General features: G+C 45.3%; 1 protein-coding gene and 1 long non-coding RNA gene across 6 annotated transcripts in view; one reads left to right on the top strand and one right to left on the bottom strand.

Annotated features, from left to right (window-relative positions):
* The window catches only part of rab36 (RAB36, member RAS oncogene family), a 188,156-nt gene that overhangs the window by 77,511 nt on the left and 85,632 nt on the right, over nt 1-25,013 (top strand). The gene's annotated exons all lie outside the window — the stretch shown is intronic.
* The window catches only part of LOC139268818 (uncharacterized), a 100,530-nt gene that overhangs the window by 70,040 nt on the left and 5,477 nt on the right, over nt 1-25,013 (bottom strand). For both annotated transcript variants that reach the window (XR_011594116.1, XR_011594117.1), the window contains exon 2: nt 13,175-13,348. This is a non-coding gene — a long non-coding RNA (uncharacterized lncRNA). The remainder of the gene's footprint in view (nt 1-13,174; nt 13,349-25,013) is intronic.

Genomic DNA, 25,013 nt, shown 5'->3' with positions numbered 1-25,013 from the left:
GCACAATTCTAAAGGGGCAAAGTGTGTTAAAAAGACATGCCTGAAGGCAAGGAGTATTCGTAATAAGGTGGACGAATGAACTGCACAGGCAGCAATTAATGAATATGATATCATTGGCATCACGGAGACATGGCTCCAGGGTGACCAAGGCTGGGAACTCAACATCCAGGGGTATTCAACATTCAGGAAGGATAGAAAGGAAAAGGAGGTGGGGTAGCATTGCTGGTTAAAGATGAAATTAATGCAACAGTAAGGAAGGACATTAGCTTAGATGATGTGGAATCTGTATTGGTGGCGCTGCGGAATACCAATGGGCAGAAAACACTAGTGGAAGTTGTGTACAGACTACTAAACAGTAGTAGTGAGGTTGGGGACAGCATCAAACAAGAAATTAGGGATGCGTGCAATAAAGGTACAGCAGTTATCATGGGCGACTTTAATCTACATATAGATTGGGCTAACCAAACTGGTAGCAATACGACGGAGGAGTATTTCCAGGAGTGTATTAGGGATGGTTTTCTGGACCAATATGTCGAGGAACCAACTGGAGGGCTGGCCATCCTAGACTGGGTGATGTGTAATGAGAAAGGACTAAGTAGCAATCTTGTTGTGCGAGACCCCTGGGGAAGAGTGACCATAATGTGGTAGAATTCTTTATTAAGATGGAGAGTGACACAGTTAATTCAGAGACTAGGGTCCTGAACTTAAGGAAAGGTAACTTCGATGGTATGAGATGTGAATTGGCTCGAATAGACTGGCAAATGATACTTAAAGGGTTGACGGTGGATAGGCAATGGCAAACATTTAAAGATCACAAGGATGAACATCGCTGTCTGGAGTAAAAATAAAACGGGGAAGGTGGCTTAACCGTGGCTAACAAGGGAAATTAAGGATAGTGTTAAATCCAAGGAAGAGGCAAATAAATTGGCAAGAAAAAGCAGCAAACCTGAGGACTGAGAGAAATGTAGAATTCAGCAGAGGAGAACAAAGGGTTTAATTAGGAGGGGGAAAATAGAGTATGAGAGGAAGCTTGCCGGGAACATAAAAATTGACTGCAAAAACTTCTATAGATATGTGAAGACAAACGTAGGTCCCTTGCAGTCAGATTCAGGTGAATTTATAATGGGGAATAAAGAAATGGCAGACCAGTTGAACAAATACTTTGGTTCTGTCTTCACGAAGGAAGACACAAATAACCTTCTGGAAGTACTAGGGGACCGAGGGTCTAGTGAGAAGGAAGAACTGAAGGATATCCTTATTAGGCAGGAAATTGTTTGAGGATGGGATTGAAGGCCGATAAATCCCCAGGGTCTGATAGTCTGCATCCCGGAGTACTTAAGGAAGTAGCCCTAGAAATAATAGATGCATTGGTGATCATTTTCCAACAGTCTATCGACTCTGGATCAGTTCCTATGGACTGGAGGGTAGCTAATGTAACACCACTTTTTAAAAAAGGAGGGAGAAAACGGGTAATTATAGACCGGTTAGCCTGACATCAGTCGTAGGGAAAATGTTGGAATCAATTATTAAAGATGAAATAACAGCACATTCGGAAAGCAGTGACAGGATCGGTCCAAGTCAACATGGATTTATGAAAGGGAAATCATGCTTGACAAATCTTCTGGAATTTTTTGAGGATGTAACGAGTAGAGTGGACAAGGGAGAACCAATGGATGTGGTGTATTTGGACTTTCAAAAGGCTTTTGACAAGGTCCCACACAAGAGATTGTTGTGCAAAATTAAAGCACATGGTATTGGGGGTAATGTACTGACGTGGATAGAGAACTGGTTGGCAGACAGGAAGCAGAGAGTTGGGATAAACGGGTCCTTTTCAGAGTGGCAGGCAGTGACTAGTGGGATGCCACAGTGCTCAGTGCTGGGACCCCAGCTATTTACAATATACATTAATGATCTGGATGAAGGAATTGAGTGTAATATCTCCAAGTTTGCAGATGATACTAAACTGGGATCAGTGCGAGCTGCGAGGAGGATGCTAAGAGGCTGCAGGGTGACTTGGACAGGTTAGGTGAGTGGGCAAATACATGGCAGATACAGTATAATGTGGATAAATGTGAGGTTATCCACTTTGGGGGCAAAAGCACAAAGGCAGATTATCTGAATGGCAGCAGATTAGGAAAAGGGGAGGTGCAACGAGACCTGGGTGTCATGGTACATCAGTCATTGAAATTGGCATGCAGGTACAGCAGGCGGTGAAGGCGGCAAATGGTATGTTGGCTTTCATAGCTAGGGGTTTTGAGTATAGGAGCATGGAGGTCTTACTGCAGTTGTACAGGACCTTGGTGAGGCCTCACCTGGAATATTGTGTTCAGTTTTGGTCTCCTAATCTGAGGAAGGACGTTCTTGCTATTGAGGGAGTGCAGCGAAGGTTCACCAGACTGATTCCTGGGATGGCTGGACTGACATATAAGGAGAGACTGGATCGACTAGGCCTGTATTCACTGGAGTTTAGAAGGATGAGAGGGTATCTCATAGAAACATATAAAATTCTGATGGGACTGGACAGGTTAGATGCAGGATGAATGTTCCCGATGTTGGGGAAGTCCAGAACCAGGGGACACAGTCTAAGGATAAGGGGTAAGCCATTTAGGACTGAGATGATGAGAAACTTCTTCACTCAGATAGTTGTTAACCTGTGGAATTCCCTACCGCAGAGAGTTGTTGATGCCATTTTGTTGGATACATTCAAGAAGGAGTTCGATATGGCCCTTACGGTTAAGGGGATCAAAGGGTATGGAGAGAAAGCAGGAAAGGGGTACTGAGGTGAATGATTAGCCATGATCTTACTGAATGGTGGTGCAGGCTCGAAGGGCTGAACAGTCTACTCCTGCACCTATTTTCTATGTTTCTATGTTTAATTTTCGATTTTTTTCAAGTGCCACACCACCACTGAACGTCTCCTCATTGGGCTTGAGGGTTAGAACGTTGGCCAGCAGAATCTCTCCCTCGCCCAGACACAGATTCGGGCCCCGGGTGGAAGCCAAACTGAAGGGATGAAAAGCCTTACACTATGCAGCAGCTTGAAAAGAAGCCCGGGGGTGGTGGTGCGGGGGGGCGGGGGGCTTGTTTGCCGATTCCCTGTGCCTGGGCAAGGGAGCAATTCTGCCGGCCGACCCTCAAGCCCGGTGAAGAGACATCAATCGGTGGTGGAGTAGTACTTTGTAGAAAACATAAAAGTAAAGAATTGCATTAGACTTCGATTCCCCAAATGTCTTCATTGAATGCCTAGCTTCCCGTTCTAAGCAAGCCTATTGCCCATGTGCAGACCAGGGTATGGTATATGATAGAGAATTCAAACAGGCTGCATTTAGACAGGCTGTGGAAATTCACAGACAACAAGTCAGAGATGCTGCGTGAGTGGTAGCATGTTGCATTAAGCCATCAATCAACTTGACATTTTAGGACCCTTGGGTAGTGAGCCAATAAGGTCAAAGGCGGCGAGATCTTTTCTGTAAATTGATCCAGGCATAAATACAGCCATTTTGACCATGTGGTTTCAGTAAGATAAAGGAACTGGCAATCAGCCAGCAGTTTGTTGCTCTCTGCCAAGATTAAAAAGTTAAAACTACCATCGGAGTTCGTATTTCATTTTTCATTGGAAATTAAGAGATCTAACAATTTTGGCGCTGCGAGCAGGGTCGCTGAGGAAAGAAACTAAATTTTGGACATCGGACCCACATATTGAGATAAGGACTCCTCTTTTTAAAAAAAAGTCCTCGGTCAAAAGTTTAAATTTGCCTCTCCTTCTACGCGATTCCGAAAGCCTCCGGTTTGCGAACCCTCCGGTTGGTAGTCGGCTCGAGGTCCCATAGACGTCTAAACTTCGGCGGTGTGTTAGTTAATTAATCACCGACCTATTGATCGGCTAGCAAGCCTACGTCTCAAGACCCCAGTAAAAAACTCAGTATAATGGCAGTAGGAGATAAGAACAAAGAATTGCCTACAACTGTTAAAGGTGGGCAGGCACCAACTGAAGTTTCGCTAGATTTAATTCTCGAACAGTTGAAAGAATACATAGAGCAACAATTCAACTTATCTAAAACCTGTATTAAGATCGAACAAAAGTACGGAACCTCCAAAGGACAATGGTCCTTGGACGAGATTAAAAGGGTCTGGGGAAAAACGACCCGTATGAAAAATAAAGAGCCAACTAGATGGTCCCTAGCGGTTATGGGCCAGATTCGAAACTGGAATGAAATTATAATGCGTTCCCAACATGATCGAGAACTGACCAGTACAAAGGATCAATTGCAAGCAGTTTGTGCACAGCTGCGACAGAAAAAGCTTGAACTTGAAGAGCTGGAAGCGGAAGTTAAAGATCTTAAAGGTGAAATTAAAGAATTGAAAAAATCATTCGGTCAAGAGACAGTAATAGGAAAAGGAAAATGTATTGATCAATTCCCAGGGTACCCATGTTTGGTTAAATTAAAAGCGCAAACCCGAAGACACGACCGAGGAATAGACACGGATTCTGAATACTCCGACAATACAGTGTCGGAGGATGATGAAGAATTAGGGGTGCGTTTTGCCCCGTTTAAAAAAAGACGAGTTGTAGTCAAATCAGAAGAGACTGCGGATGAGGGCGGAACCAAAAAAATAAAGAGAAGGGTGTATGCAGAATACTTAGTTCATGTTCTGGCAGACCCAGAGAAAATTGATAAATGGTCCAAGGAATTGCCCAATCCAAAGAAAGGGGGAGTAAAAACGTGGGACCAATTGGACCACTTAAGAAATATATATCAACTTCATCCCTGGGACGGAGTGCAAATTTTGACCATAATGGTGCCAAAAACACAGGGAAGAAAATTGCACGACAAGGTAGATGAAGCTTTGGGGCAGAATGAGCAAGAATTAGACGCAGGATGGGAGGCGATTAAACACTGGCTGCAAGCCTTCAGTCCAGCTAAGACAGACTGGGGAAAAATTTCAGCTTGCCAACAGAAAGGAACAGAGGAGGTCCTGGAGTATGACGAGCGGTTCAGATGCACGTGGCTAGAACATTCGGGTATGAATAATACGGATGAGGAAATGGATGAACAAGTGTTTGGACCCCTGAAAGCAGCTTTCGTGGCAGGTCTAAAGCCAGAACTGTCCAAAATGCTTAAGGTAGTGTTACCGGACTGGGAAGGTAGAGGAACTACCTTTGCAGCATTGGTGGATCGATGTAACCAATTAGATCGGGATATGGGAACTAAAGTCCGAGCTGTACAGGCTATGGGATGGAAATCCCAGGATTCCGATAAACAATTAGGAAAATTACCCGGAAAATGTCATTATTGTGGGAAAGAAGGTCACTGGGCCAAGACGTGCAGGGAAAAACAGAAAGGTCGTGGCTGGGGAAGAGGACGCAGCCAGGGATACAATTCAGCCAACAAGCTAGGCTTGTCACAAGATAACGATCTCATAGAAGCATTTAAGCGACTGACAACACAACAACAGAAGGAATTACTTGGGATAGCAAAAAACTATTAGAGCCCACCCTGGCCCACCTCCTCGCACTAATACAACAAAGGGGAGATGGGCTATATGGAGACTTTTTGCCGTTGGATGGTAGGGCACGTACAGCCTATGGAGTTGGAGGCCATAAAATGGAAATTAAGAGGACAACACCGGTACTTATAGGGCTGGGTCCACATGAACTAACCACGCCGGTCTGGATAGGCCCAGTAGATCAACCACTTTTGGGAATGGACGTTCTAATCCAAGTAGATTCATCGTTGCATTTCGAGGATGGTCGGGTGACATGGTCAATTAGAACTTTGAAGAAAGAAGAATTGAAGGAACACCCGATATGGGCTAAAGATAAGAACGATTGTGGCCTACTCCAGATGGAGCCTGCGTCATTTACATTATGTGGGATTTACACTGTCCTTATCATCCACAATCATCAGGACAAGTAGAGCGAATGAATCGAACTCTGAAACAACGGCTTGCCAAATATCACCAAGAAGGAACACCATGGCCCCAGGCACTACCAATAGTGCTATGTAGCATTAGGACAACCCCGAACAGAACTACAGATCTAAGCCCATTTGAAATTATAACAGGAAGACCCATGTCACTGCTAGGAACTATCGATTTACGGAAAGCTGATGTTCACTTAATGAGTGACACTTTGTTATTATACTGTCAGAACTTAACCAATGCTATTAGTTCTGTTTCCCGACAGGTATCGGCAGCTTGGGGTAATCCACCCGAAGGAGGACACATCATCATCCCGGGAGTCTGGGTGTATGTGAAAAAGTTATATAAAGAACCTTTGGGTGCCAAGTGGGAGGGACCTTATCAAGTGTTATTGACCACCCAGGCAGCTGTTAAAGTCCAAGAAAAGAAAGCCTGGATCCACGCTTCACACGTTAAACGAGCACCCGTAACTGAAGCTGAAATCTAATAAGGACAATTATTTTTTGTGAAAATGTATAAATTTACTGTATTATTGATTGTAGGTATTATAGGCATAGGCCTATTTCTTACTAGCCGACCCTCTGCACCAAAGGGAAATAGTAGGTTAGCAAGGGAATTACATGTAAATACCTTTTTATATATGTCATACATTTATGCCAAACAAGGTAACATTTCTAGTTGTTGGGTGTACACGCATATTCCTATTCACTCAAAGGGAGGGATTCCCTTGAGGCCAGTTCCCTTAAATATCTCGGAAATGGCTGAGTGGATAATTAATCAAAATAAAACAGGCAATGCGTTTCAGGATACGGAAAACTGGGCACGTAAATGGAAGTCAGCAGGTTACAATCTGACTACCTTTGAAGGGGGATACCAACCGTGCTACAATAATTCCAAACGGCCCCCATTTTTTGTTATCACTAATACAACGGGAATAGGAAGACCGGGGGAATCGGTCTGTCTGATTAGAAACATCAAAGGAGGCCAAAATATGGGGTATAGTAACTGCTCCCGGAATTATAATATAATCAAGCCACGGAACCGTCTAAACTGGGCCGATGTGGGAATTTTTAATATAACGGGGATTCTGAATAAAACAGATGGAAAAGCCTGGACAGGCCCCGGAGTGTTGCTGACAAAGAAACAGCTAACATTCATTGCATATAATGGCACCTATTGGGTGTGTGGCCACAAGGCCTACCCTTGGCTGCCCCAGAATTGGATGGGATCCTGCTATTTAGCCTACATTGTGCCTTATATGTATCATATAAAGTCACTGTCAGAACATTTACACCGTCCTAAGAGAGCTATCACAGAAACAGAGAGGTTTTTTGCCATCCTGATCCCTAGGTATGGGATCACCAAACTGGCAAGGGAATCCATTAACATGGCATCCATTGTGGAATGGGTAGCCAATGATACCTCAGAGGCCCTAGTTAAAATCAATGCAGAAATGGTAGCAATCCGCACAGTAGCCCTACAGAATAGACTGGCCCTTGATTACATCCTGGCTGAAAAGGGAGGTACTTGCACCCTACTCGGAACTGAGTGTTGCACATATATCCCAGATAGCTCCGAAGAAATTACCCAATTAGCGGAGCATATCCAAAAGGAGGTAGAAAAACTTAAGCAACCCCCATCATTCACTTTGTGGAGTGGAGCCACTGAATGGCTAGGTTCAATAGGAACTTCATTGGTGGAAGGTTTAATTCTATTTGTTGTAATTGTTTTACTTTTATATTTTGTTTATGTTGATTAAATGTTGTTGCGACCAGGCGGCTGTAGCTGCTGTCCCGCAGGTGAGACACCTTGCAGGTCCCAGAAGACCGTCTGTACGTGGCACAGGGGTATGTTATGCTTAAGGAAAGGTTGTTCACTGGTTGAATTAAGATATTGATTTGGATTAAATTGGAATAAGGTTAATTAACCTACTAAAACCAGACTTCCATTGTGGCCACGATGGAACTCGGGTTGGTGTAAATTTGTGTGGAAGCTACTAGTCCGGACATGTGGCGAAACACATCAACAAATTTTAGAAGGAAACTCTATTAACATGTATGAAATTATTTTGTAGAATGTTTAACCAGTGAAAGATTCAGTTTGTGAAAGAATCAAAGGGGGGATTGATAGAGAATTCAAACAGGCTGCATTTAGACAGGCTGTGAAAATTCACAGACAACAAGTCAGAGATGCTACATGAGTGGTAGCATGTTGCATTAAGCCATCAATCAACTTGACATTTTAGGACCCTTGGGTAGTGAGCCAATAAGGTCAAAGGCGGCGAGTTCTTTTCTGTAAATTGATCCAGGCATAAATACAGCCATTTTGACCATGTGGTTTCAGTAAGATAAAGGAACTAGCAATCAGCCAGCAGTTTGTTGCTCTCTGCCAAGATTAAAAAGTTAAAACGACCATCGGAGTTCGTATTTCATTGGAAATTAAGAGATCTAACAGTTTATAATAGGGTGTCGACCTTGGGGAGAGAGAGAGAGAGAGAGAGAGGAAAGAAGCTTTAACTCCTTGTCCTGCTGTTTTGAGCTTGATGCAAAGGTACAATATAATTATGGGGGCAATATTGACAATGCCATATCTCTGCAATCCTTCTGCATGATGGTGCTGCGGAGGAAACGATTGATTCGATGTCATCGCATGAGGAACCTCAAAGCACGTCAGATAATGGGCAGGAGGCCTTGCCCACATCGGATATAGCGAGACAGGCATTCATACCTGCACCTGAGTGATGCAGATTGTGTCAGAAGGCTGCGTTTCCGCAAAGAAGTTGGAACTGTAACCCAGTGAGAGTCAGTGTGTGTGGAACTGTACCCCAGTGAGAGTCAGTGTGTGTGGGACCTGTACACCAGTGAGAGACAGTGTGTGTGGTACTGTACCCCAGTGAGAGTCAGTGTGTTGGAACCCGTACCCCCGAGAGAGTCCGTGCCTGTGGAACTGTACCCCAGTGAGTCAGTGTGCGTGGGACTGTACCCCAATGAGAGTCCGTGCCTGTGGAACTGTACCCCAGTGAGAGTCCGTGCCTGTGGAACTGTACCCCAGTGAAAGTCAGTGTGTGTGGGACTGTACCCCAATGAGAGTCCATGCCTGTGGAACTGTACCCCAGTGATAGTTGGTGTGTGTGGAACTGTACCCCAGTGAGAGTCAGTGTGTGTGGGACTTTAGTTAGTAAAAGCAGACCTGCAACCTAGAAGCGTCAGGAGGACTGCTTTGTCAGTTGAAGTGAAGGTTACAGCTGCACTTTCATTCCATGCATCTGGATCATTCCAGGCCACAAGTGGGGATGTGTGTGCCGTTTCTCAACATGCAGCACATATCTGCACTCGGCAGGTGACTGCTGCACTATATGCCGGGAGAAACGACTACATAAAGTTCCCCATGACCGCCCAGGCAATGCATGAAAGGGCTGTGGGCTTCTCCAGGATTGCTGGCTTCCCAAAGGTACAGGGCTGCATTGATTGTACCCACATCAACTTACGAGCACCTTTGGAGGATTCCAAGATGTACAGAACAGAAGAGGTTTCTGCTCCATTAATGTACAACTCGTGTGTGACGACATGCATCGCATCATGTCAGTTGCTGCGAGATACCCTGGGAGCACCCACATGCGTTCATCCTACACGACAGCATTATAGCTGCCATGTTTCAGCAGCAGGCTGAAGGGCAGAGCTGGCTGCTGGGAGACAAAGGGTATGGTCTCACCACCTGGCTCATGGCACCCCTACACGTAACCTGGACAGAAGCTGACCGGAAATACAACTTGTCGCACATTGCGATGCGCAGCATTATAGAGAGGACCACTGGCATCTTGAAACAGCTTTTCTGATGCCGGGACCATTCCGGAGGCTAGTTGCAATATTCACCTGAGATTGTCGGTCAGTTCACTGTTGTGTGCTACATGCTGCATGTTGTGTATGTAGGCACCTTTGGCAATGACTCCACGAGGCAGGGTATGATACTTGAACTGTGTCGACTGTAGTCCTTTATTTGCAGCTCCTCGAGTGAGGACACCAAGCTGTGAGCTTCCTTTTATGCTAGGTTATTTGCAGTGTGCAGGTAACCCTTAGATCTCCAGCAGCAGCACCCTCTGGTGTATAGGTAAGGTGTGTACAGTGTAAGGGTACATTCAGTGTTCCAGCCATCACACAACAAACAAGCATGCATATATAACAACACTCCCCCCTAAACATTTTTAATATCCTTATTGTCATGACCTGGGGAGGTGATCAGTAGTGGGCTATGGGAGGTTGTGTGGGTGCTAGGTGTGCTCCCTGTACTTGGAGGCTGGCCTCATACGTTCTTTCCCCCCCCCCCCCACACACATGTGGGTGTCACTGTTGTAGGATCCCTCAGGGGGGTAGCCACAACAGCAGTGGGTAGGGTGCATACTCTGTGATGTGGGTAATTGTGTGGAGGTGGGCAGGGCCACAGGACTGGGTGGGCTCCTTGTCCTCCAATTGGGATGAGGGTCAGGTCATCCCAGGGTTTGCTAGGGAAGCTGGAGGATATTGGCCTCTCGCTCCTGGTGTTGGCCCTGGTGGCCAGGGGGTGTAGGGCTGGTCTGGTGCAGGTTGCCAATGGTGGTGGCTGTGCTGCCCATTGACCACTGTCCCTGTAATGGGTCTGCTCCCACTGGGAGTGTGTGGGACCTTCCTGGGGCATCACATTTGTTCCAAAGGTCCAGGGTACATGGTCTGGTAGCCACCTGGACCTGGGGGTCTCCCACAGGGGAATCCTCTGGCATTTGCATGGTCCCTGTAGAACCCAATGCCCTTTAGCAATGTCCTACCTGTATACACGACACCTTGGCTCTGAACACACATAGTCGAGCCTACATTATAAATTACAGCATTTGCATCACTTTCGATGTCATGGTCTCACCAGACATGGTTACATTAGACATTTCAAACACTCCGTCATAACAAGCTTGTTCTTAACCTTACTTACACAAGCATTCATCTCATTAGTCACATTAGTTACACCAGCATCACAATTCATGGTTACATTATCATACTTGCACCCTTTTATTGCATCTTTAGCTTTAAAATCCATGTCCTCATTTAGTCGAAACTAAACTTTACATTTTTTTGGTTACCGGTCTCCTTTAAGGGAGCCTTCTAATCCGATTGGCTGTTCGGTGCCACGTGTCGCTCCTCCAACGCTACCCCTCGTGGTCTGGCCGCGGCCATTTTGTTTGCAGGTTCTTCTCCTCGTGGTGTGGCCGCCATTTTCTGGCTCTCCTCCAGGTAGGCTGTGGAAGTCTTTTCCTCAGGTTCGGCCCTGGACGTCGGGAATCCACTTCTTTCGATGATGTTCACCTCTTGGAGTTCTGTCCCGGCCCGGAAGGTGGAGTTTTCAGTCTTGGAGATTTCGCCGTGATGTTGTGGAGTCGTGGCCACACAGTCAAGCTGGACGATGGAATCTCTGGATTCTGTGATGGATCCATGTTTGATCTCGATTGCTGGAGCCCGGAGGCCATCGCCACTTCGACCGACTTGGACCGAATTCCCGCCCAAGAAGAGTCAATAGTCGGTTGGGCGGCAGCCCTGGTCGGTCTCTGCAGACCTGGAGGCTCGAGACTTGACTTTGGAAAGCCGACCACGTCTCGATCAGCCACCTCCTACCTCTGTGCAGATATCCCGCCAGCCCCCAAGGGGTCCATCCAATTCCTTCCCAGCAGCGTGGGACCGTCGCCGGCTACGATCCACAGGGGGAGTTTGTTAAACACACCGCCCTGGGAGACCTGGACGCCCACGCTGCCAACGACGGGATTTTACCTTTGGTGTAGGTGAGCAGCTTCGTTCGCACAGGATGCAGTTTTGGTCAATTGGCAGGATTTATCCAAAGTCTTTCAAAGGTCATTTGGCTCATCACAGACTGGCTCGCCCGTGTCGATCTCCATAGAAACTGGGGCCCCGTCGATGTCAACTTCCATCGTCCATGGAGAACTTTCGGTGGAGCAGGTATAAATTCGATACTCTTCTTCCAGGGTTTGAGCAGCTTCACCTTCATCTGTGTCAGAGCCCCAATGATCAGCCAACTCATCAGAGACGCAGTGAGTACAGCTTTTTCTGCACATTCTTTGAAGGTGCCCTTTCTCTTTGCAGCCTTTGCATGTATAATCTTTGTAGCGGCACTGGTGGGCCCTGTGGTTTCCCCCATAGCGCCAGCACGGGGCCATCCGGTTTGCCCCATGTGGCGGACTCAGGGTTCGGGACTCGGGGCAGCATTTCTGCCTTTAGAAGTATCCATGCGGTGCACTGCGCTCGCCGGTTTAGAGGCCTGGGTCAATATTTGCCTGGAGTCGCCGGCCGAAACCATGTAAGCCTGGCTCACTTGAATTGCTGTCTGCAGGGTGACTGTGATGTTGGCAAAGAACAATTTGTGCAGGAGGCCCTTGTGGCCGATTCCGATGACAAATATGTCCCTTAGTGCTTCATTTAGGTGGTCTCCAAAATCACACGGTGCAGCTAGCCTTCTTAAATGTACAGCATACTTAGTCATTTCTTGGCCTTCGGTAAGTGTAGAACGGGTGCCTGGCTGTGAGGATGCTTTCTTTTGGTTTTAGTTGCTCTTGTATAAGTGTTACAAGTTCCTCATAGCTTTTGATGGTTGTCTTCGCTAGGGTTAGCTAGTCCTTAACGAGACAATGGATGGTGGGCCCACAACTGCTAAGCAGGATGGCCCTGCGCTTGTTTGGTCATGTAGCCGGTGTGTCCCCATCCAGGTCGTTGGCTATGAAGAAATATTCCAGTCTTTCTGGAAAAGCGTTCCAATCTTCCCCATCGGTAAATTGCTGAAAGTTGCTGAGATTCAACATGCTAAGCGTGTAGTTCATGACCTCATATCCTCGTCGCCAGTTGTTGTGTATGTAGGCACCTTTGGCAATGACTCCACGAGGCAGGGTATGATACTTGAACTGTGTGGACTGTAGTCCTTTATTTGAGGATACCAAGCTGTGAGCTACCTTTTATGCTCGGTTATCTGCAGTGTGCAGGTAACCCTTAGGTCTCCAGCAGCAGCACCCTCTGGTGTACAGATAAGCTGTGTACAGTGTACGGGTACATTCAGTGTTACGGACATCACACAACAAACAAGCATGCATATATAACACTGCACAACTTAGCTATCATGAGGCAGCAGCAGCTGGTAGTAGAAAACCCACCTAAGGTGATAGTGACTAATGATGAGGAGGAAGATGCACATGATGAGGAGGAGGAGGACAAGGAAGCCATGCAACTACCTGAACCCGGAGCATGACGGTGGAGAAGGGTGGGCCGTCGTGCCCCTTTAACGATTGCTCGAGCCTTGCGCCAGCAGCTCATCCGTGAACGCTTTGCTGCCTGAAGGCTCAGCGGCAACTATTCCAAATGGACTATGTTTACTGTTTGGACCTGTTCCGTAATGTTGTGTTGTGCTGAAGGAACAAATAATGGAAATTATTCTTCTTTAGTTCAAAAAGTTGTGTTAATAATGGAAATGATTCAGTTATAATTTAAAATATATTTTATTCAAAAGTTTAACACTTGTTTGTACTTAACTTAACTTTAATAAAAATATTCTTGTATCAAACTTTCAAGTTTTCAGTTAAGATCACTTACAAACTATTAAACTTGTAAATTTACATAACTTATAAAAAACTTTTAATTTGTGAACAGTTACAACAGTAACAATAATAACAACAGCAGCAAAGAAAGGCTGCACCCATCTCTCCTCCGCTTTATTCTAAGACCGCCTGCTGTGCTTGGTCTTGGTAACTCCACCCCTGTCCACAGGCGGTGGCGCAGCAGTTCGCGGGTTGGTATCAAGCTTATTCTTTCGAACATCTTGGGTAATGCACACTTCTTGATGGGGGGGTGTGGGCAGTCGGTAATGTGGCAGGCCCAGCTTGGGCCTCTTCAGAAGCTGGTCTGGGGATTGGAGTGGGAGTGGCAATTGATTCTCTCAATGGCCGCGGGGTCTGGGCATGTTCCCTTATTGCAGCAGCTAACACTGTCATTCCCTCCCTCATGTGCCCTGACAGTGTATCAGCTACCTGCGACATTCCCTCCGTCATGTTCACCGACAGTGTATCAGCTACCTGTGACATTCCCTCCCACATGTTCACCGACAGTGTATCAGCTACCTGCAACATTCCCTCCCTCATGTGCCCTTACCATTTCTCGTGAGAGTGTTGTTACTTCTCCCGACACTCCTGATACATCACCACCCACCCCACTGATAGTGTCCAGGATTGATGATCACGTAAGATCAATGCTCTCCGCACTTATTGCCATCATCTGAATCACATCTGTTAGATCCTGCACCTCAGGAGAGCGCTGTCGAGCTCTCCTTCCCCTCCTCACCCTGGGTGTGGCTCGCTGCATCCCACTGGGACCCACAGCCTCAGACGGTGGGGCCCTGGGTGTGCCTTACTGCATCCCACTGGAATCCACAGCCTCAGATGGTGGAACCTTGAGAGTGTGCCTCGCTGCATCCCACTGGGACCCGCAGCCTCGGACGATGGGGCCCTGGGTGTGCCTCGCTGCATCCCACTGGAATCCCCAGCCTCGGACTGTGAGAAACCATGGAATGTCCCAACACTCAGCAAAGGGGCTGGCACCTCAATGAGTGGCACCTGCACCTCCTCCAGAGTGAGTACAAGAGTGGGGGCTTCATCCAACCCCTCCCCCTGCCCCTCACCCTCACCCCCATGCTCTTGGTTTGGAAGGTGGGATTGGAAGATGTTCTCCTCTTCAGGCTCATCCACATCTGAATCTTCTTCTGCATCGGCTTCAGCCTCGTCAGGGTTGGCCTCAAGTTCTGCAAGATATAACAGAACAGACAAATGGTTAGCAGCAGAGGAGGGGGCAGGGTGGCATGAGTAGGCTCACACAGCGTAGGCAGCAGGCTCATTTGAAGGACCACGATGAATGATAGCACATTGCATCAACCGAAGCGTAGCTGACGGAGACATCCCCATGAACCGAAGCATGGCTAGCCCATGCAGTACTTAATATTTAACAAAGCTAGATTGTGGAATTTGCAGGACTTACCCTCTCTCTTGAGCGTGTGCCCAGCTTATGCAGTGGTGGTTGCTTTTCGCCAGGCAGGATCCATCAAAGCAGCGACCCAGTCTTACAAATGTGTCAGTGGGTGCAGATTTGCCGGGCCTCCTCTTGTTCGAATTCTTTCCCTTTTGTTGTGTGCCTCTGCAAAGATGAAAAATAACTTTTTAGGGAGGGTGTCTTTCTGCTGGGTGGAATATTTACAATTGCAATTCCAATGAATAAATGAAAATATTACTTACACTAACTACTTAACCAAGGTCCTGCCACTTCTTTTTGCACTGGCCTCCAGACCTCGGGATGGTCAGCATTGCACAGTAATCTTCTGCAAGTTGGTTGCAGCGTTTCTTCATTTCTTTGGGTGGAACTTTTGTATGACCTCTGCTGTTGTCCAGCTCGTGCCATCTGGCCTCAATCACAGTAACTAGTGCCTCCACTTCATCCTGTGAGAAATTCTTGGTCCTTGAGCCGCGTTGCATATTGTAATGCAGCTCTGATTTTTCCACTGAGAATTAATGTTCTCACACACAACTGATGCTTTAAAAATGGCTGAATGCAGACCGGGAAAGTGTACTGGGCATGCGCGCCCGTAGCAGTCACGTAAAAAACATCTTTTTTTTTTCCACGCATGCGCAGAAGGGAGGACATCATTTTTTCGGCGCAGACATTAGGCTCCACCCCCGAAGCTACAGGACGGGCTGCGTGGTGCCAATTTCAAAAAATAGAATGGGGAAACTTTCAAGTTACTTTTTGGGAGCAGTCAGGGCCAAAAAAAAGACATAACTCTTGCAATACTCAAAAAAAAAAATGGCATTGGGGAAAATTGAGCCCTGTATCTTGTCAGTTTGATGGCAATAGTATTTATCAGTGCATTCATTGTCCTTAATAAGCAGTGCTGCCACACATTAGTGACTGCGACATATGGAATAGATTTTGACTTCGTGATAGTGTAAAACGGGTGATAGTAAATCAGTAGCCCCTTTTACATCTCTCCAGATTGAAGTCAATGGAAATAAGAATCAGGAGAGTTGTAAAACGAGTTGGCGATTCACTATCACTCATTTTCTACGATAATACCAAGTCACAATCTACCCCAATTAGTGCAAGTTTAATGAAAAATACTCAGCAGCTGATTACCAGGAAATTCAACAGCCTGTATTATAGAAAGAAAGACTTGCATTTGTATAGCGCCTTTCATGACCACCCGATGTCTCAAAGCGCTTTACAGCCAATGAAGTACTTTTGGAGTGCAGTAACTTGTAATTGTTGTAATTATATACATATTACCCTAAAAAAAACAAATATAGATTTATCAATGTTCAACACTTGATAATTTCAATATGAACTAACATATTCTTGGAGGCAGGCCAACACATCTGAACAGATAAATGAAGCACAACCGGTGAATGACTGTTGAAAACATCAGCTCACTGTATGATGAAACATCCACGGTAACATAAGCCAAATCTGTAAAACCAGGGCAACAAAAAGATCTCCTGACATCTTACACTCCAACTGAATAAACTCACACCTTTAAAATTTCAGCTCAGTTTCAAACAGGTCTTTGGAGACCAACCTAACCTAGCTGTCAGTCATCATTATACAAAGGTACTGTACTCTCTTTGCAGGTAGATGTGGTATCACACCTCAGGGGACCATGGCGATCACAGCAACCAGATAGATTGGATCACACATTGAACTGTATCATGTTTCACTATGCACCCCTGAGCAAAATACCATAGTAAAATTTTATTTCGAAATAAATATTGTAATTGAAATAAACTTCTTGTGGGATACAGTTTCTGCTTGGGGAGCAATTGGGAAATCGCACCCAAAATGTGCCTGAAATTGCACTGATTAGGTTACAGTTCAGGTTTCTGCTAAAAGGCATTTACATAATCACAAACGTAAAATCTTCCATAAACTAGTGAGCAGGATAATGGAACGTTATTGTTTATTTTTTTTCTTTCCATTAAAAAATATTCCCTGATGTATTTACAGGTGGTAACCTGGTGCAGTTTTATTAATACATCTGAAAATGGGATTATCACAAAATAGAAGCATTTTTAATGAGTGTCCAGTCCTCCACCTCCGAGTAACCTGATTTTAAGTGACTTGAAGAAACTATACTAAACGACTTACTGCTTTCATTGGTGTACACTAGTCGGGAAATTAAATATTTTTTGATGCATAAAAGCTTTTAAAACATGCCTACCAGTGACTACATGCCTAAGAAAATGAACATAATTTGAAGAGTCTGCACGAACCAGCGCAATCGGCAGAAACTCACAATGCCCACGAGGGCGGAGCCTGACCCATATGATGTCCATATGAGGGTGGAGCCTGACCCACGCAATACCGACATCGGGGCGGAGCCTGACCTGCGCGATGCCCACGAGGGCAGAGCTTGACTCGCGCAATGCCCACATCAGGGCGGAGCCTGACTCGCGCAATGCTCACGAGGGCGGAGCCTGACCTGCAAAATGCTCATGAGGGCGGAGCCTGACCTGCAAAATGCCCACGAGGGTGGAGCCTGAACCACGCGAATTGAATCTTAAACCAGCGTAAGGGATCACACAAATCCGTAAAGTAGATAGTTTTGGTGTAACTCACTTATGTTTAAAATGCCCCGATCTTTTGCGCTTGTTTGGCTGATTGCACTGGAATCTGGGCACAAAACTAGCGTAAACTCCGCCCCACAGTTTTAGTGCAATGTGAATGTTCACAGCTCGCCGGCAATATGCTGAAAAAGCCCAAGGCCCAGCTTCAGATGAGCCTTGAGCCTCCAGCTTCTGGCGTCTCTGATTGCACCGCCTATTTCTGGCCCGAAAACGGGCCGAAACTCATTTCTACCCTTTTGTCTCATATTTAGAGCAGCTGTAATAGGAAAAGCTCCGTGCCCACTCACACACACAGTGATCTTTGAATAAGTGTGGAGCATCTCGGGCAGTGAGGTTTTGGTTTAGCAACAGTTTTTTGAAACAAAATGTTCTCATCAAGCTCCGCTTACTCTATCCTACGTGTCTTAGTCACAACCTCAGAAGAGCAACCCCTAATGCACCACCATAGCAGTTTTCCATTACCGAACCCAAACTTGCTAGCTTGAGTGTCATTCCCAATTAGGGAATTTGTTTTTGTCTATAGGCCCATCCCTATATGTCTGAGCTCATACAGGAAGAATGACCACTCTGGTGCACCAGAGTACTGGAGGGCTGCTGCAACTGTGCCCTAGCACAAGTCCTAATCAAAAGAAGGAGATGTTTTTCTTTAAAAGGAGCTCACTGTCTTTCCATTATATAGAATCACTCTGATAGCAGGTAGGCGAACAGGAGAACCTGCATCTTTGTATTACATTTCAGAGTGGAATGCTATCTGAAAACGAGTCCACTGTCCACAATACCTCTGTAAAAATTGCAGCAGCTTTTGTACAAATGGCACAAAGAAAGAATTCAGAATATTCTAGTCCTCGTGTGTTTTAATGTTCTCACTGACTCTACCTCTGTCTACTTTAAAATAAATATGTAAATATAAATAGGAGAGCATAAACCGATGAGTGTTCTACTTAAAGAATAAACCAATGGCCGGGAGTATGTTACAAGGCAGTCAACGATAATGCAATTGTGCAAAAAATAGATTTTTGTCTGTGCTGAATGTTTAACTTGTATATTTGTTATTAACAGCACGAGGGGTTAAAAAAGGTCACATGGGTTTAGAACCAAGCATGGCTATCCATTTTCTAAGATGGAGGCTAATTACATTACAGGTAAGAATGCAACAGTGGTTATATTGGATGCATTGTTCTTAAGAATAATTTTATGACACATTGCTACTTAAATGTTGTTCTAGGCTGCATATAGTGACACCATTATTCCTGGTCAGAATAGAGATGATTGGGTAATTCCCCCATTCGTCACACCTAGGAACTGTTGTAAGTGACAAGGATTGATTTTACGCTCATAATTTACATGTAACTATCCACCACTCACTGCATTTTGCTGCAGAAATCATCTGTTTTTATCAAGAGATGTTGCTATAGTTAGTCTGTTTGCCGTAGTTCATAGATACTCTTATTAAATAGACTCTGTAGACTGTTTGTTATTGTGCGCTGTTTAAATTAACTCAGCTGAGTAAATAGACTTTGCTGTGGAATAGACAGTTTACTGTGAGACCTGCCATAAGTCCTATCCCCCTCTAACTTATTGGCTGAATCAGTGGTGTCAATAGACACTCTGGTTGTTCCATTCAATTTACTGTGATTGACACTTCAGTTACAGTAAAGCTGTAAGATGTCTCCATAGATTACTCAAAGTAGCAATTGTATTTGAGTGGTCAAACCTTCCAAGCAATAGATAGCTGGGAATGGCTATTGAGGTAATGTAATGAGATGCAGTTAGCAACAGAATACAAATCCCTCTTTAAAAAGTGAGTATATAAAGAAAAACCTCATAATCTCTATCAGCCTTTTGTTAAAATGTAATTTTGAAGGGGTTTTATTTGCATTTCTGTGGGTAGCCTGTTTACCTGAAATCAGTTTCAGCTTTTCATCCAACAGCAGTAGAGCAAAGTGTTTTAAGCTTGTTGGTCCGGCACATGATACTTTCCAGTAGCTGCTGTACAGATAAAGGATTCTCTGCTGCAATCCTTGGGCCTCGAAAGTTCCTCCACCAAAAATATTGACCTGAAGCTGTGTTTATTTAACAACGAGACCTTATGACCCAAATGCACATATCTCCAACTTAGCAGCTGAATAATACAATGTGCGTTTCATGATATAAAACTCTTGGGCTGGATTTGGGGCTTTTGGGATTTTGGGGTGTTAATCGCAGCGGGGCGTTAAAGTTAGCGCCTGAAAATAGTTTGCGTCTTCGACTGCAAGTTTCGGCAAAAATGTAAGTTGGAGGAATGTTGGCGTTAAGTCAGGCATTGCAAAACAGACGTTGTGCACCCGAGCCGAAACTTGCTCCGTTAAAGGAGGCAGCCATTTTGCGCATGCGCAGTGATCTTTTTTTCCCAGTCGCAAACGCTAATGCAGGGCATGGCAGTTTCCTACTCACATGCACATATAAACTGCCCAACTTCAGCCACTTCTGCAGAGATGGGGAGCAGAAGGGAAGGCAGTGTGCTAGGCGCTTCAGCAATGAGACAAGTGAGGCATTGGTGAGCGTGGTGGAGAGGAGGTGGTCCTCACTCCATCTTGCTGGGGAAGCCAAACCACTCCCACCTGTTTTTAAAAGACTATGGAGGGAGATTGCTCAGAACGTGTTTGCTTCAGACATTGTGGCCAGAACTGCCACACAGTGTCGTAAAATGTTCAACGAACTAACAGGGTCGTCAGAGTGAGTACCATTTGCATTTATGTATGCCTCCATGACTTCTAACAACAATCTCACACACTATGCATCCAATATAACCACTGTTGCATTCTTACCTGTAATGTAATTAGCCTCCATCTTAAACAATCCCAGGAGAGCAAAGGCACCGGTAGCAATACCCTGCCTCAGATTGGTTTAACATTGCAGGCACCCAATGGCATGAACCGCCACGGGCCAGAAACAGTAAACTGCGCCTATGCTCGAAGTCAGCTACCATCGCCCACCACTCGGGTGGAAAAGGCGCAGCCCACAAACCCACTCGTCACCATGGCAATGCCCAAGAGCAAAGGGTCACCCGCAATAGCTCCTCTGAATGGGACTTGTACCAGCCAGGATCCCAAACTAGAGAGTGCTCATAACGGTGCCCTAAAGGAAAGCGAGTCAGCAGTCAAGACGAGGCAGCCTCACCGTCACTTAGACGAAACGCTCACTCGCTCAGACCGCTTCCCAGGGCACAGAAGCGACACTGTGCAAACGAAAAGGATAGGGAGGTCACAGACGCATCAGCTGTCTTTGGGCCTGCCCGACACTAGGAGTAATGGCAAGAGCCCTGAGCTCCGGCAACTCGAGCAAAATGTGCTCACCCCGCCCACAGACCCACTAGCATGGGGCACTGCGCCGCCACCAGATGACACGGATTTCATCCGGCCGTGCTGGAACTAGACTGTCCTTGTGTACCTGCACTGTGCTGATCATGTAAATGTACCACACAAAAAGAAACGCAACTGTAATCCACCCAACAAATGTACCAAGGTGTAAATGTAAAACCCATGTGATGAACTTGAATGCAACTTGCATGTAATGGGCCATTAGCATGATTTCTGTGTGGGGCGCGAGAATGGAGTCATCATGGACTCACACAGAAACCACGGGGACCTCCACTGCCAAGAAATCTCACTACCAACCCACCCAAGCTAGAAGCGATCCTCCATTGGTCAACCAGGAAGAGCAAAGCCCAGGTCACCGTCAATATACAAGTCAATTTGCATTAAAGACTTGGGGGGGAAAGCGATGTCATGTATGTAGACCATGTATACTAACTGCATAGTCAAATAAGATGCACCACCAGAGGGCACTGCGGTAGGAGACCTACATAAGTGTGCAGGGCCTAGTATAAAAGGCTGCCCACCATGCTTGTGCCTTACTTTGGAGTTACAATAAATGGGACTAAGGTCACAACAGCTCAAGAACGATACTAGACCTCGTGGACTCATTCATAAGAGTATTAAAGACATAAAAGTATGGTTTGGTGTTTTTGGAGGGGAACGTTGGGTGTGAAATCCCAGCATTACCAGGTCCGTACGGAGTATGTACGGACACGGCGAGGCCTCGCAAAGGCCAGTTTTCGGCACGCAATGCGCATGTGCTGACAACCAGCTTTTCCGATATGTTAAGTTTTGGCTTGACAGATCAAATGCATCCCCGTAGCAACAACATTCACACGGCCGAGATTGCGCTATTTGCCCAACTCTTGCCCAGCGAATGTCCTTGAAACTTTTATGCCCCGGTAAAAGCAGGCGCATAGCCTACTTTTACCAGTGTAAGAGTTTTAAAACACATAAAAATTAAATTTAAACACACATTTTTAGAGTAAAAACCTTGTCCATTAGGGCAAGTTTATTTTAAACCCTATTAAAACATATTAAAAAAAGAATCCAAAAAATATATATTTTTTTCTAAAACATTTAATTAACTTTAATTTCAATTAATTTTAAATATGTGAGGTGTTTTTTTTATTATGTTGTGTTTGGGTATTTTAAAGGGTTATTCTCATTGACAGTATTGGGACCTCATAAAATCCTTAAACCTTGGGAAAGCCTACAAATCGTCTAAACCCAAGAGCCCTCTCATTCTGGCTGTCCCTGCTCATTGGGAACTTTATGAAGTCCATTCTGCATGTGTACAGTGCCCTTGTAACCTGGCGAATGCAGCAATGTGCAACGTGCTGAGAGATGCTGCATATGTTCCCTGCTGCTGCCTGGAAGGAGCCGGAGGCACAGAAGGCCATCACCACAGTGACCTTCACCTCGATGGGCAGCACAGTCCTGCTGGTGTTGGTAGGCTGTAGGTCTGCCTGTAGGAGCTGCTATATCTCTGTCAGCACCTCTTGCTGAAGCGCAGTCTTCTAACGCACTGCGCATCTGAGATTTGGAGGAATGAGCCATGTTCCCTGTAAACCCGTGGCGGGTAAGGCCTCTTCCCCATACATCTGTGACCTCTTCGAATCTGTGGCTCAACATGGCCAAGAACCCTTGAAGCTTGAAGCTACCTGCCAATAGCAACCAGCATGCTACACTAGCGAACTAGTATTGCCCCCATTGAAATCTCTCACTGACCTTGTAAGCAAAGTGTCAGGGCACATTAAAGTGCCATTTGCAACTCGCAGCCTCACGCAGCGTTCTGCGTGCGACTGTAGCAGTCACCGACACCTGTGATATACGATCCTCCAGCCTCCGTTTAAATATGCCGCCAGTTGTGCCTGCTGCACTGTCTGGTTTCCTGAGGCGGGCGTTAAATGAAGTGTTAAGACCAAAAGTTCCATCCGGGGCGCTAGCGCAGCCTTGCATGATGACTGACGTCATAATCACGCTGAAAATGGAAGGCGGGGTGGTAAGTTTTGCGCCGGCGCCAACCAACAGCCGAATCTTCCGGCTGGGCGCTCAATCCTGGATGCCCGGCATCGCGCTGCACTAAAGACTGGTATTAGAGTTTCATATATATTCAATTGTAGTCAGTGACCAAACTAATCTTACCCATGATTCTCTGCAGACATGGAAATGTTAGAGACTGATCGAATGTACGTAAATGCAGCTTTGACTAAGCTCGGATAACAAGCAGGCTCAGGCTGAGTGAAGGTCAAATTATAATACAAAGTAGAAATTGGAGTTTGTCTAGCAAAACTAACAGTTAGGATAAAAAAGCATAAATAAGGCGAATTCCGATGAGGTGAAGGAATTTGGAAACAAAATAACAGGGACTGGCATCAGGCATGGCCAAGATACTACCTCTCGTCTGAGTGACAATGGTATTTTGACCATTAGAATCAATGGTGATTTTGTTAAAACCAATATATGGACACTGCCAAGCCAAACCTTTGATAAGAAATAGGTTAAAACATCGATACTCAAAGAATACCTTCACACAGAGACTGCTGGGAGAGCAACAAACAGAGTGAAGACGATGTCACCTGTGTCTGACAGATTGCAGAGACCAAAGGCTGCAAGCTCTCATTCAATTGTCACCTTTTGTTAAGTATATTATGCTGTAAGCTAAACAAATCTTGATCTATTGCTCAAACATACTGACTGCTGCCTATTGGTGTCTTGTCCAAGAATCTTTAAAACGTTCTACAAACTGGCACCCCAGATGGAGTGTGACAAAGCGGTTGGTATTGTGTAATAGATCAGACTTGAGAGTGGCCTTCTGATCAGTTGCCACACTCGAGGAGGGATTAACCTCTAGTGGGGTGTGCCCGTGGATTGCACGCCAATAGTTATTGATGTTAGAGGTCTGTTAAGAAAATGGCTAGTAAGAGTTTGGTTAACGTTTATAAGAGTAAATTAGATAAAGGTGCCTATGAGAATGAAGTACGTGTATTATTGACACAATGTTTAACCAAAGGAGACCGAGTCCCCTTTGAAGAAGTGATAAACTTTATTCAGGAATGTGTAAGTCTAAAAAAAGTTAAAGTGATAGTCAGGAGGTAGAGAACTTAAAGAAACAGCAAGAGCTGGAGATGGAAGACCTAAAAGGAAAGGCATACAAACTAGAGGGAAAGCTGGGGAAACAGGAGGCTGTTGTGGCTGCCGTTACTGCCAGATCATATGATTTGACAGTAGGAGCAGTGGGTAGAGGAGAAATGATAGACTGGGATCTTTAAAAAGTACTACAGCGCCCAGAAACCGCATTTACCACCCCGCTAAAACGAGACGTAAAATAGCCGAAAATCCAACCCCGTATCTTTATAGAACAGCCTATCATCTAACTTAGTGTGAACAAGGCCACAAGAGATCTTATAGCATGTTAGATAAATGTAATATAAATGCCAATTCTCCAGAATCCCATGATAAATTAATCTCTATCTATACTGTTGCACCAATTCCATCAAGCACTTTCTATTGGCCAGTTTTTTTTCATTGAACTCTCTCCTTTAAAATGTATTTATTCTTGTACCATATAATCCTGAAATTCTTATCGAAAAGTTCTCCATTCCTGCAACCAACTAGAAGCTTTTTAAAAATGTTTTAAACAGCTGCTATTCATTTTACTTGTTTGTAGAAATGATGGTGCTTGTTAACCTTACATTGCTCTTATTCTTATTGCACTATGCTTCTGTGTCTTAATCTACATCAGACCTGAGTCCATTGCTTCCTAAGTGTATTATTTACAAACATTTATTTGTACAGTGCAAAATTTGTAACATCACCATCTTCTTCTTCACTGACAGGTGAATGGACAGATCATAAGAACATAAGAAATAGGAGAAGGAGGAGGTGACACGGCCCCTCGAGCCTGCTCCGTCATTTAATACGATCATGGCTGATCCAATCAAGGACTCAGTTCCACTTACCCGCCCGCTCCCCATAACCACTTATTCCCTTATTGATTAAGAAACTATCTCATTCTTAAATGTATTCAATATCCCAGCTTCCACAACTCTCTG

This window comes from Pristiophorus japonicus, chromosome 8 (genome assembly GCF_044704955.1).
Source record: "Pristiophorus japonicus isolate sPriJap1 chromosome 8, sPriJap1.hap1, whole genome shotgun sequence".
In the NCBI taxonomy this organism is placed as follows: domain Eukaryota; kingdom Metazoa; phylum Chordata; class Chondrichthyes; family Pristiophoridae; genus Pristiophorus; species Pristiophorus japonicus.
The sequence above is the reverse complement of the archived record's forward strand: the minus strand, read 5'-3'. Positions and strand labels throughout refer to the sequence as shown.